The sequence below is a fragment of the Drosophila erecta genome, unplaced genomic scaffold, assembly GCF_003286155.1.
Source record: "Drosophila erecta strain 14021-0224.00,06,07 unplaced genomic scaffold, DereRS2 tig00000978-arrow-arrow-pilon, whole genome shotgun sequence".
NCBI lineage: Eukaryota > Metazoa > Arthropoda > Insecta > Diptera > Drosophilidae > Drosophila > Drosophila erecta.
In genome coordinates, this window is record NW_020825287.1 from 65,591 (window position 1) to 76,717 (window position 11,127).

The 11,127-nt window shown below is 45.5% G+C and overlaps 1 pseudogene; it reads left to right on the forward strand.

The window, feature by feature from the left end:
• The first annotated feature begins 16 nt into the window (after positions 1–16).
• LOC113564829 lies at positions 17–9,320 on the forward strand (annotated as a pseudogene).
• The last annotated feature ends 1,807 nt before the right edge of the window (positions 9,321–11,127 follow it).

Genomic DNA, 11,127 nt, shown 5'->3' on the forward strand with positions numbered 1-11,127 from the left:
AAGAAAAAGTTATATACAACCTCAACTCATATGGGACTACCCCCTGAATTTAAGCATATTAATTAGGGGAGGAAAAGAAACTAACAAGGATTTTCTTAGTAGCGGCGAGCGAAAAGAAAACAGTTCAGCACTAAGTCACTTTGTCTATATGGCAAATGTGAGATGCAGTGTATGGAGCGTCAATATTCTAGTATGAGAAATTAACGATTTAAGTCCTTCTTAAATGAGGCCATTTACCCATAGAGGGTGCCAGGCCCGTATAACGTTAATGATTACTAGATGATGTTTCCAAAGAGTCGTGTTGCTTGATAGTGCAGCACTAAGTGGGTGGTAAACTCCATCTAAAACTAAATATAACCATGAGACCGATAGTAAACAAGTACCGTGAGGGAAAGTTGAAAAGAACTCTGAATAGAGAGTTAAACAGTACGTGAAACTGCTTAGAGGTTAAGCCCGATGAACCTGAATATCCGTTATGGAAAATTCATCATTAAAATTGTAATATTTAAATAATATTATGAGGATAGTGTGCATTTTTTCCATATAAGGACATTGTAATCTATTAGCATATACCAAATTTATCATAAAATATAACTTATAGTTTATTCCAATTAAATTGCTTGCATTTTAACACAGAATAAATGTTATTAATTTGATAAAGTGCTGATAGATTAATATGATTACAGTGCGTTAATTTTTCGGAATTATATAATGGCATAATTATCATTGATTTTTGTGTTTATTATATGCACTTGTATGATTAACAATGCGAAAGATTCAGGATACCTTCGGGACCCGTCTTGAAACACGGACCAAGGAGTCTAACATATGTGCAAGTTATTGGGATATAAACCTAATAGCGTAATTAACTTGACTAATAATGGGATTAGTTTTTTAACTATTTATAGCTAATTAACACAATCCCGGGGCGTTCTATATAGTTATGTATAATGTATATTTATATTATTTATGCCTCTAACTGGAACGTACCTTGAGCATATATGCTGTGACCCGAAAGATGGTGAACTATACTTGATCAGGTTGAAGTCAGGGGAAACCCTGATGGAAGACCGAAACAGTTCTGACGTGCAAATCGATTGTCAGAATTGAGTATAGGGGCGAAAGACCAATCGAACCATCTAGTAGCTGGTTCCTTCCGAAGTTTCCCTCAGGATAGCTGGTGCATTTTAATATTATATAAAATAATCTTATCTGGTAAAGCGAATGATTAGAGGCCTTAGGGTCGAAACGATCTTAACCTATTCTCAAACTTTAAATGGGTAAGAACCTTAACTTTCTTGATATGAAGTTCAAGGTTATGATATAATGTGCCCAGTGGGCCACTTTTGGTAAGCAGAACTGGCGCTGTGGGATGAACCAAACGTAATGTTACGGTGCCCAAATTAACAACTCATGCAGATACCATGAAAGGCGTTGGTTGCTTAAAACAGCAGGACGGTGATCATGGAAGTCGAAATCCGCTAAGGAGTGTGTAACAACTCACCTGCCGAAGCAACTAGCCCTTAAAATGGATGGCGCTTAAGTTGTATACCTATACATTACCGCTAAAGTAGATGATTTATATTACTTGTGATATAAATTTTGAAACTTTAGTGAGTAGGAAGGTACAATGGTATGCGTAGAAGTGTTTGGCGTAAGCCTGCATGGAGCTGCCATTGGTACAGATCTTGGTGGTAGTAGCAAATAATCGAATGAGACCTTGGAGGACTGAAGTGGAGAAGGGTTTCGTGTGAACAGTGGTTGATCACGAGTTAGTCGGTCCTAAGTTCAAGGCGAAAGCCGAAAATTTTCAAGTAAAACAAAAATGCCAAATTATATAAACAAAGCGAAAATAATACACTTGAATAATTTTGAACGAAAGGGAATACGGTTCCAATTCCGTAACCTGTTGAGTATCCGTTTGTTATTAAATATGGGCCTCGTGCTCATCCTGGCAACAGGAACGACCATAAAGAAGCCGTCGAGAGATATCGGAAGAGTTTTCTTTTCTGTTTTATAGCCGTACTACCATGGAAGTCTTTCGCAGAGAGATATGGTAGATGGGCTAGAAGAGCATGACATATACTGTTGTGTCGATATTTTCTCCTCGGACCTTGAAAATTTATGGTGGGGACACGCAAACTTCTCAACAGGCCGTACCAATATCCGCAGCTGGTCTCCAAGGTGAAGAGTCTCTAGTCGATAGAATAATGTAGGTAAGGGAAGTCGGCAAATTAGATCCGTAACTTCGGGATAAGGATTGGCTCTGAAGATTGAGATAGTCGGGCTTGATTGGGAAACAATAACATGGTTTATGGTAAATAGAGTTTCTAGCATTTATGTTAGTTACTTGTTCCCCGGATAGTTTAGTTACGTAGCCAATTGTGGAACTTTCTTGCTAAAATTTTTAAGAATACTATTTGGGTTAAACCAATTAGTTCTTATTAATTATAACGATTATCAATTAACAATCAATTCAGAACTGGCACGGACTTGGGGAATCCGACTGTCTAATTAAAACAAAGCATTGTGATGGCCCTAGCGGGTGTTGACACAATGTGATTTCTGCCCAGTGCTCTGAATGTCAAAGTGAAGAAATTCAAGTAAGCGCGGGTCAACGGCGGGAGTAACTATGACTCTCTTAAGGTAGCCAAATGCCTCGTCATCTAATTAGTGACGCGCATGAATGGATTAACGACGGACGTGTTTTCCTCGAGCTCCCATTGCTACGGTCATTGTTGAGTAAATCCGCGGATTTATACGTTGAAAAACGGAGTAAAGTGTGTGTGAAGGTGTCGCGAACAAAAGTTGAAAATTTGTGAGCGAAAGAACATCGCGTGTTGTGGAAATAAACGATTTTCAATTGGAAATTTTCCACGAGGGCCACGTGTTGAGTGAGAGCGCTCTCTGCGAGAGAGGCGTTAGCCCTTTTCGTGTGGGATTCTCTCAGCGCCAGCTGATCGGTTGTGAACTTTGCTAAGGTGTGTGCATTGGATAATTTTAGTGTTGCCATACCGAGCAATTGGTGGCGCCACTGTGAATAGGTGGAGCCAGTGTGCCATAGCAACCAGCCTCTGTCAGCAAGCTAAAGTTGCTTGACTTGGTAAAAGGAGGAGCCACTTCCATTGGGTAAGTCCGATGGAAAGCGATAGCACTGCGAGCGCCATGAGCGCCAGCAGTGCGTCGAAGAAGTCTACGCGTCGCAGGCGTAAAAGCGTACTGGCTTCAAAGAGCTCGGTGCCAACGCAGGCGAAGCTGGTTGCCGTGGCGGCGAATGGAGTTCCTGAACCCGTAGGCGTGTTAGACGAGGAGTTTTCGTCGATGGATGCCCCCGTCGCTGCTGTTGCCCCCGCTGCCGCCCCCGCCGTTGCCCCCGCTGTCGCCCCCGCTGTCGCCCGCGCTGTTGCCACCGCCACAGCTGCCACCGCTGCCGCTCGTGCTGGGCAAGCAGCCATGATGGCAGAGCTGTCGGCCACTCAGCGTATGGTGCGCAGCAGTTTTCGCAGCCTAGGAGGGGTGAACACGGACGAGCTCACCTTGGCTATCAGCCGTTACGACGAGCTGGTTATGGCGTTGATGCTCAGGTGTGGAGAGCTGGAGACGCGGCTGGCTATGCCACCGCCACCGACCCCGTCGATGACTACGGCGGCCAACCCTCCTCAGATGCTTCAGGCAGCACCCATTGATGCCCCGCGGACTGCGAAGGTTCGCGAGACATGGTCAGCGGTCGTGAAGTGCGACGACCCAGCGCTATCGGGGAAGGCGATAGCTGAGAAGGTGCGAAATATGGTTGCACCCTCCCTCGGAGTCAGGGTTCACGAGGTGCGTGAACTCCGGAGAGGCGATGGAGCCATTATCCGCACACCCTCAGTCGGAGAGCTGCAGAAGGTGGTGTCATCGAAGAGATTCGCCGAAGTGGGACTAAATGTTACGAGGAATGCTGCTGAGAAGCCGAAGGTAGTCGTTTACGACGTGGACACGGCCATCAGCCCGGAGGAATTCATGACGGAACTGCGGGAAAACAACTTCGATGACACGATGACGGCATCGCAATTTAAGAAGTCGGTGCACCTGTTGACTAAGGCGTGGTCGGTGACTGACGGCGCCACTGTCAATGTGACGCTGGAAGTCGATGATGGAGCGATGGCGAAGCTTGATGTGGGTCGGGTGTACATCAAGTGGTTCTCGTTCCGATGCCGATCGCAGGTCCGCACCTATGCCTGTCACAGATGCGTGGGCTTCGACCACAAGATCAGCGAGTGCCGTCAGAAGGACAACGTCTGCCGCCAGTGCGGGCAGCAGGGCCACAACGCGGCAAGGTGCCAGAACCCGGTGGACTGCCGAAATTGCCGGCATAGAGGGCGACCCTCGGGACATCATATGCTCTCGAGCGCTTGCCCAATATATGGCGCGGTGCTAGCGAGGGTGCAAGCTAGACATTAATGTTTAGCTTCATCCAAGCGAACTGTGGCCGAGGGCGAGCTGCGACCATAGAGCTTGGTGTCCGACTCAGGAGTTCAAGCTCAATGTTCGCACTGGTGCAGGAGCCGTACCTCAGCAGCGACGGGATGGATGTGCTGCCTCAAGGAATGAGGATTTACACTGACCGGCGAGGGAAGGCAGCCATCCTAGTAGATCAGCAGGATGCCATCTGTATGCCAGTGGAGACCCTCACCACAGAGTATGGCGTATGTCTGGTAGTAAAAGGGAGTTTTGGCTCAATCTTCCTTTGTTCAGCATACTGCCAATTCGATGCACCTTTGGAACCGTACCTTCGGTACATGGATGCGATCCTGCTACAGGCTAGCAGAACCCCCGCAATCCTGGGCCTCGACGCGAATGCAGTGTCCCCCATGTGGTTTGCCAAACTCTCTCGGCATGCCGAGGGGCAAGCTAACTACAGTCGGGGTGAGCTGCTGTCTGAGTGGATGCTGGAGGCAAGAGCCGCTGCCCTAAACCAGCCAACAGAGGTGTACACGTTCGATAACTACAGAGCTCGTAGTGATATCGACGTGACAATCGTCAACGAGGCAGCATCTATGTGGGCCACATATGAGTGGAGAGTGGACGAGTGGGAGTTGAGTGACCACAACATCATTACTGTTGTGGCCGAAACAACCTCCACGAGCGCAGTTGAGAGCATAGCTCCTGTGCCGTCCTGGAACCTCTCCAATGCACGTTGGCGATTGTTCGAGGAGGAGATGGTGAGTAGAACAGCCGAACTTCCGGGAAGCTTCTCTGAGTCGCCGTTGGACCAGCAGGTTTCCACCCTGCGCAGTATCGTGCATGATGTGTGCGATATTGCGTTGGGTAGAAAATCGCCAAGATCGCCCAGCAGGAGAGCACGTTGGTGGACTGCCGACCTGAGCGCTGCAAGGCGCGAAGTTCGGAGACTTCGTCGCCGACTCCAGGATGCACGGCATCGTGATGACGATGTTGCTGCAGAGCCTTTGGTAGTCGAGCTGAGACGGACCTCAGCCAACTACAAAAGGCTCATTGGGAGGGCGAAAATGGACGATTGGAAACGCTTCGTGGGAGATCATGCCGATGATCCATGGGGGCGCGTCTACAAATTTTGCCGAGGTCGAAGAAAGTGCACGGAGATTGGGTGCCTCCGCGTGAATGGCGAGCTGATCACCGATTGGGGTGATTGTGCACGAGTGCTCCTTCGCAACTTTTTCCCAGTTGCGGAGTCCGAAGCACCGACTGCCATCGTGGAGGAAGACCCACCGGCCCTTGAAACACTCGAGATTGATGTCTGTGTTGGCCGACTGAAGAGCAGGCGTTCGCCTGGCTTGGACGGCATCAATGGCACTATTTGTAAGGCAGTCTGGCGCGCCGTACCTCAGCACCTGGCAGCGTTGTACTCCCGTTGCATCCGATCGGGATACTTTCCCAGCGAGTGGAAGTGCCCACGAGTAGTGGCGCTACTCAAGGGACCCGAGAAGGACAAGTGTGAGCCCTCCTCATACAGGGGAATTTGCTTACTGCCAGTTTTTGGCAAGGTGCTTGAGGCAATCATGGTGAATCGTGTAAGAGAAGTTCTTCCGGAAGGCTGCAGATGGCAGTTCGGTTTTCGCCAAGGACGTTGTGTGGAGGATGCTTGGAGACACGTGAAGAGCAGTGTTGACGCCAGTCCAGCGCAATACGTGCTCGGCACATTCGTGGACTTCAAAGGAGCATTTGACAACGTCGAATGGAGTGCTGTACTGCGCCGACTAGCCGACTTGGGATGCCGGGAAATAAGCTTGTGGCAGAGCTTTTTCGTCGGCCGAAGAGCAGTAATCCGAAGCAGTTCCGGTGCAGTGAATGTGCCGGTAACTAGAGGTTGCCCGCAGGGGTCAATCAGCGGCCCATTTATTTGGGACATGCTGATGGATGTACTGCTTCAGCGCCTCGAGCCGTATTGCCTGCTAAGTGCATACGCGGATGACCTGCTTCTTCTCATCGAGGGAAACTCCCGAGCCGTGCTAGAGGAAAAAGGAGCGCAACTGATGTCCATCGTTGAAACGTGGGGAGCGGAAATAGGCGTTGCCGTTTCGACCAGCAAGACGGTAATAATGCTGCTCAAAGGTACCTTGAGACGTGCGCCCACGGTAAGATTCGCTGGAGCGAACCTGCCGTATGTGCGCAGCTGTCGGTACCTTGGCATCACGGTCAGTGAAGGAATGAAATTCCTCACGCATATAGCTTCGCTTCGCCAGCGGATGACCGGAGTCGTTGGAGCATTGGCGCGTGTGCTACGAGTCGACTGGGGCTTCAGTCCTCGAGCCAGGCGGACCATATATGCGGGACTCATGGCACCTTGTGTGCTATTTGGTGCCTCGGTATGGTATGACACCGCCGCACAGGTAGCTGCCAGGAGGCGACTATCCTCCTGCCATAGACTGATCCTGCTTGGATGTCTATCGGTATGCCGAACAGTGTCCACCGCGGCACTGCAGGTTCTTGCTGGAGCCCCCCCGCTTGACTTGGCCGCTAAGAAATTAGCGGTCAAATACAAGCTGAAGCGTGGATACCCGCTGGAGGAGAACGACTGGCTCTATGGCGAAGACATTACGCGTCTAAGCCGTGAGCAAAAAGAGATTCGCCTAGAGGAATGCTTGCTATTGAGTTGGCAGAGCAGATGGGATGACGACAGCGAACCAGGACGGGTGACGCACAGGTTCATCCCGGATGTCACCCTCGTCTATCGGGATCCAAATTTTGGTTTCTCGATGATGGCGTCTTTCTTGCTCACTGGGCACGGGTCGTTCAACGCATTTCTGCATGGGAGAGCCCTTAGCGATACCACTGCTTGCGCATGTGGTGATCCATACGAGGACTGGATGCACGTGTTGTGCGCCTGCCCGCTATATGCAGATCTGCGAGACCTCGATGGACTTGGAGTGCAGCGTGTTGGCGAGGACTGGACATTCGAAAGAATCCTGGAGGATCGGGAGAGAACGCAACGGCTGGTTGTGTTCGCTGAGTTGGTGTTCCACAGAAGAAGAGGCAGATAGCCTGGCGCCGTGCCGTGTGGTTAGCGGGCGAGAATACTGCCACAGCTTGCCGCAGCTTGTCGTAGAAGGCGACTAATGCGGCAATAGGTCACTCCGCCCGTGCTTGTCGGAGCCAAAGAGTGAGGCCGACCGAGCCTCTAATTTTCGGTACCACGGGTTGAACAGTTCCAAGACTGCTCATTGAGGTTGGCCCCCTTGTGGGAGTATCGTGGTGGCTGTGGTTGGTACCCATATCGCGGGTAGAGCCTTCATGCTCGACGTTTGAGTAACGGCGCGGGTTGCGCAACACTCGGGTGCTGTGACCCATAGAACAGTAGAGATTTTAGGTAGATCTCGCTCCTCAGCAAGGGGGAGTGCTTGCCCGGCAAGCAAGCACTCGAATTGCTACCGGGGTGGTCGCTATGTACATAGCTATAGCTTCCAGACCGGGACGTTTTGTTCAGCGTATTGGACACATGCATCATATGCTCACTTGTGGGTGTATAGGGTGCCGTGGTTGTAATCCCTTCAATGTGGAACACGCCACGTAAAACAAGTTCGGAGGGATCCGATTCATACACTGTCCCTATCTACTATCTAGCGAAACCACAGCCAAGGGAACGGGCTTGGAATAATTAGCGGGGAAAGAAGACCCTTTTGAGCTTGACTCTAATCTGGCAGTGTAAGGAGACATAAGAGGTGTAGAATAAGTGGGAGATATTAGACCTCGGTTTGGTATCGTCAATGAAATACCACTACTCTTATTGTTTCCTTACTTACTTGATTAAATGGAACGTGTATCATTTCCTAGCCATTATACGGATATATTTATTATATCTTATGGTATTGGGTTTTGATGCAAGCTTCTTGATCAAAGTATCACGAGTTTGTTATATAATCGCAAACAAATTCTTTAATAAAACGATGCATTTATGTATTTTTGATTTGAAAATTTGGTATAACTCCAATTACTCAGGTATGATCCAATTCAAGGACATTGCCAGGTAGGGAGTTTGACTGGGGCGGTACATCTCTCAAATAATAACGGAGGTGTCCCAAGGCCAGCTCAGTGCGGACAGAAACCACACATAGAGCAAAAGGGCAAATGCTGACTTGATCTCGGTGTTCAGTACACACAGGGACAGCAAAAGCTCGGCCTATCGATCCTTTTGGTTTAAAGAGTTTTTAACAAGAGGTGTCAGAAAAGTTACCATAGGGATAACTGGCTTGTGGCGGCCAAGCGTTCATAGCGACGTCGCTTTTTGATCCTTCGATGTCGGCTCTTCCTATCATTGTGAAGCAAAATTCACCAAGCGTTGGATTGTTCACCCATGCAAGGGAACGTGAGCTGGGTTTAGACCGTCGTGAGACAGGTTAGTTTTACCCTACTAATGACAAAACGTTGTTGCGACAGCATTCCTGCGTAGTACGAGAGGAACCGCAGGTACGGACCAATGGCACAATACTTGTTCGAGCGAACAGTGGTATGACGCTACGTCCGTTGGATTATGCCTGAACGCCTCTAAGGTCGTATCCGTGCTGGACTGCAATGATAAATAAGGGGCAATTTGCATTGTATGGCTTCTAAACCATTTAAAGTTTATAATTTACTTTATAAACGACAATGGATGTGATGCCAATGTAATTTGTAACATAGTAAATTGGGAGGATCTTCGATCACCTGATGCCGCGCTAGTTACATATAAAAGCATTATTTAATACAATGACAAAGCCTAGAATCAATTGTAAACGACTTTTGTAACAGGCAAGGTGTTGTAAGTGGTTGAGCAGCTGCCATACTGCGATCCACTGAAGCTTATCCTTTGCTTGATGATTCGATATAAAATATATAAGTACTTTTATCATGTACTTATAATGGGTGCCCAGAGTGCCCAGAATAGTAGCCAGTAGCCAAATGCTTTGTCATCAATTTAGTGACACGCATATGAAATCAAGTAAAGTTGCCAAGACGCATATGATAATGTCCCTATCATATTAAAGAACTAAAGAACTTAAAGAAATCAAGTAAAGTTGCCAAATGCTTTGTCATCAAATTAGTGACGCATATGATAATGTCCCTATCATATTAAAGAAATAAAGAACTTAAAGAAATCGAGTTAAGTTGCCAAGACGCATATGATATTGTCCCTATCTAATTATACAAATAAAGAACTTAAAGAAATCAAGTAAAGTTGCCAAGACGCATATGATAATGTCCCTATCATATTAAAGAACTAAAGAACTTAAAGAAATCAAGTCAAGTTGCCAAATGCTTTGTCATCAAATTAGTGACGCATATGATATTGTCCCTATCTAATTATAGAAATAAAGAACTTAAAGAACTCAAGTAAAGTTGCCAAGACGCATATGATAATGTCCCTATCATATTAAAGAACTAAAGAACTTAAAGAAATCAAGTCAAGTTGCCAAATGCTTTGTCATCAAATTAGTGACGCATATGATATTGTCCCTATCTAATTATAGAAATAAAGAACTTAAAGAACTCAAGTAAAGTTGCCAAAACGCATATGATAATGTCCCTATCATATTAAAGAACTAAAGAACTTAAAGAAATCAAGTAAAGTTGCCAAGACGCATATGATATTGTCCCTATCATATTAAAGAAATAAAGAACTTAAAGAAATCAAGTAAAGTTGCCAATACGCATATGATATTGTCCCTATCATATAAATATAGGATAAATGTATATAATTATATATAAAGAAAAATATATGAAATATCCGTATATTTATTAACTAAAGAACTTAAAGAAATCAAGTAAAGTTGCCAAGACGCATATGATAATGTCCCTATCATATTAAAGAAATAAAGAACTTAAAGAAATCAAGTAAAGTTGCCAAGACGCATATGATATTGTCCCTATCTAATTATAGAAATAAAGAACTTAAAGAAATCAAGTAAAGTTGCCAAGACGCATATGATATTGTCCCTATCATATTATAGATATAAAGAACTTAAAGAAATCAAGTAAAGTTGCCAAATGCTTTGTCATCAAATTAGTGACGCATATGATATTGTCCCTATCTAATTATAGAAATAAAGAACTTAAAGAACTCAAGTAAAGTTGCCAAAACGCATATGATAATGTCCCTATCATATTAAAGAACTAAAGAACTTAAAGAAATCAAGTAAAGTTGCCAAGACGCATATGATATTGTCCCTATCATATTAAAGAAATAAAGAACTTAACGAAATCAAGTAAAGTTGCCAATACGCATATGATATTGTCCCTATCATATTAAAGAAATAAAGAACTTAAAGAAATCAAGTAAAGTTGCCAAGACACATATGATATTGTCCCTATCATATAAATATAGGATAAATGTATATAATTATATATAAAGAAAAATATATGAAATATCCGTATATTTATTGAACAATATAAGGAAATTATATATAAAACATATGAAAAGGAATATTTATTGTATGTATAAAAGAAAAAATTCAGAAATACTCCTATATTCTCTTAGTATTATAGAGAAAACCCATATAAGTGAGAGGTATTAGTAGTGTAAACGACGCTTTGATCGACAGAGGGTTCAAAAACTACTATAGGTAGGCAGTGGTTGCCGACCTCTCGTATTGTTCAAAACTTATGTATTCATATGATTTTGACAATAATATA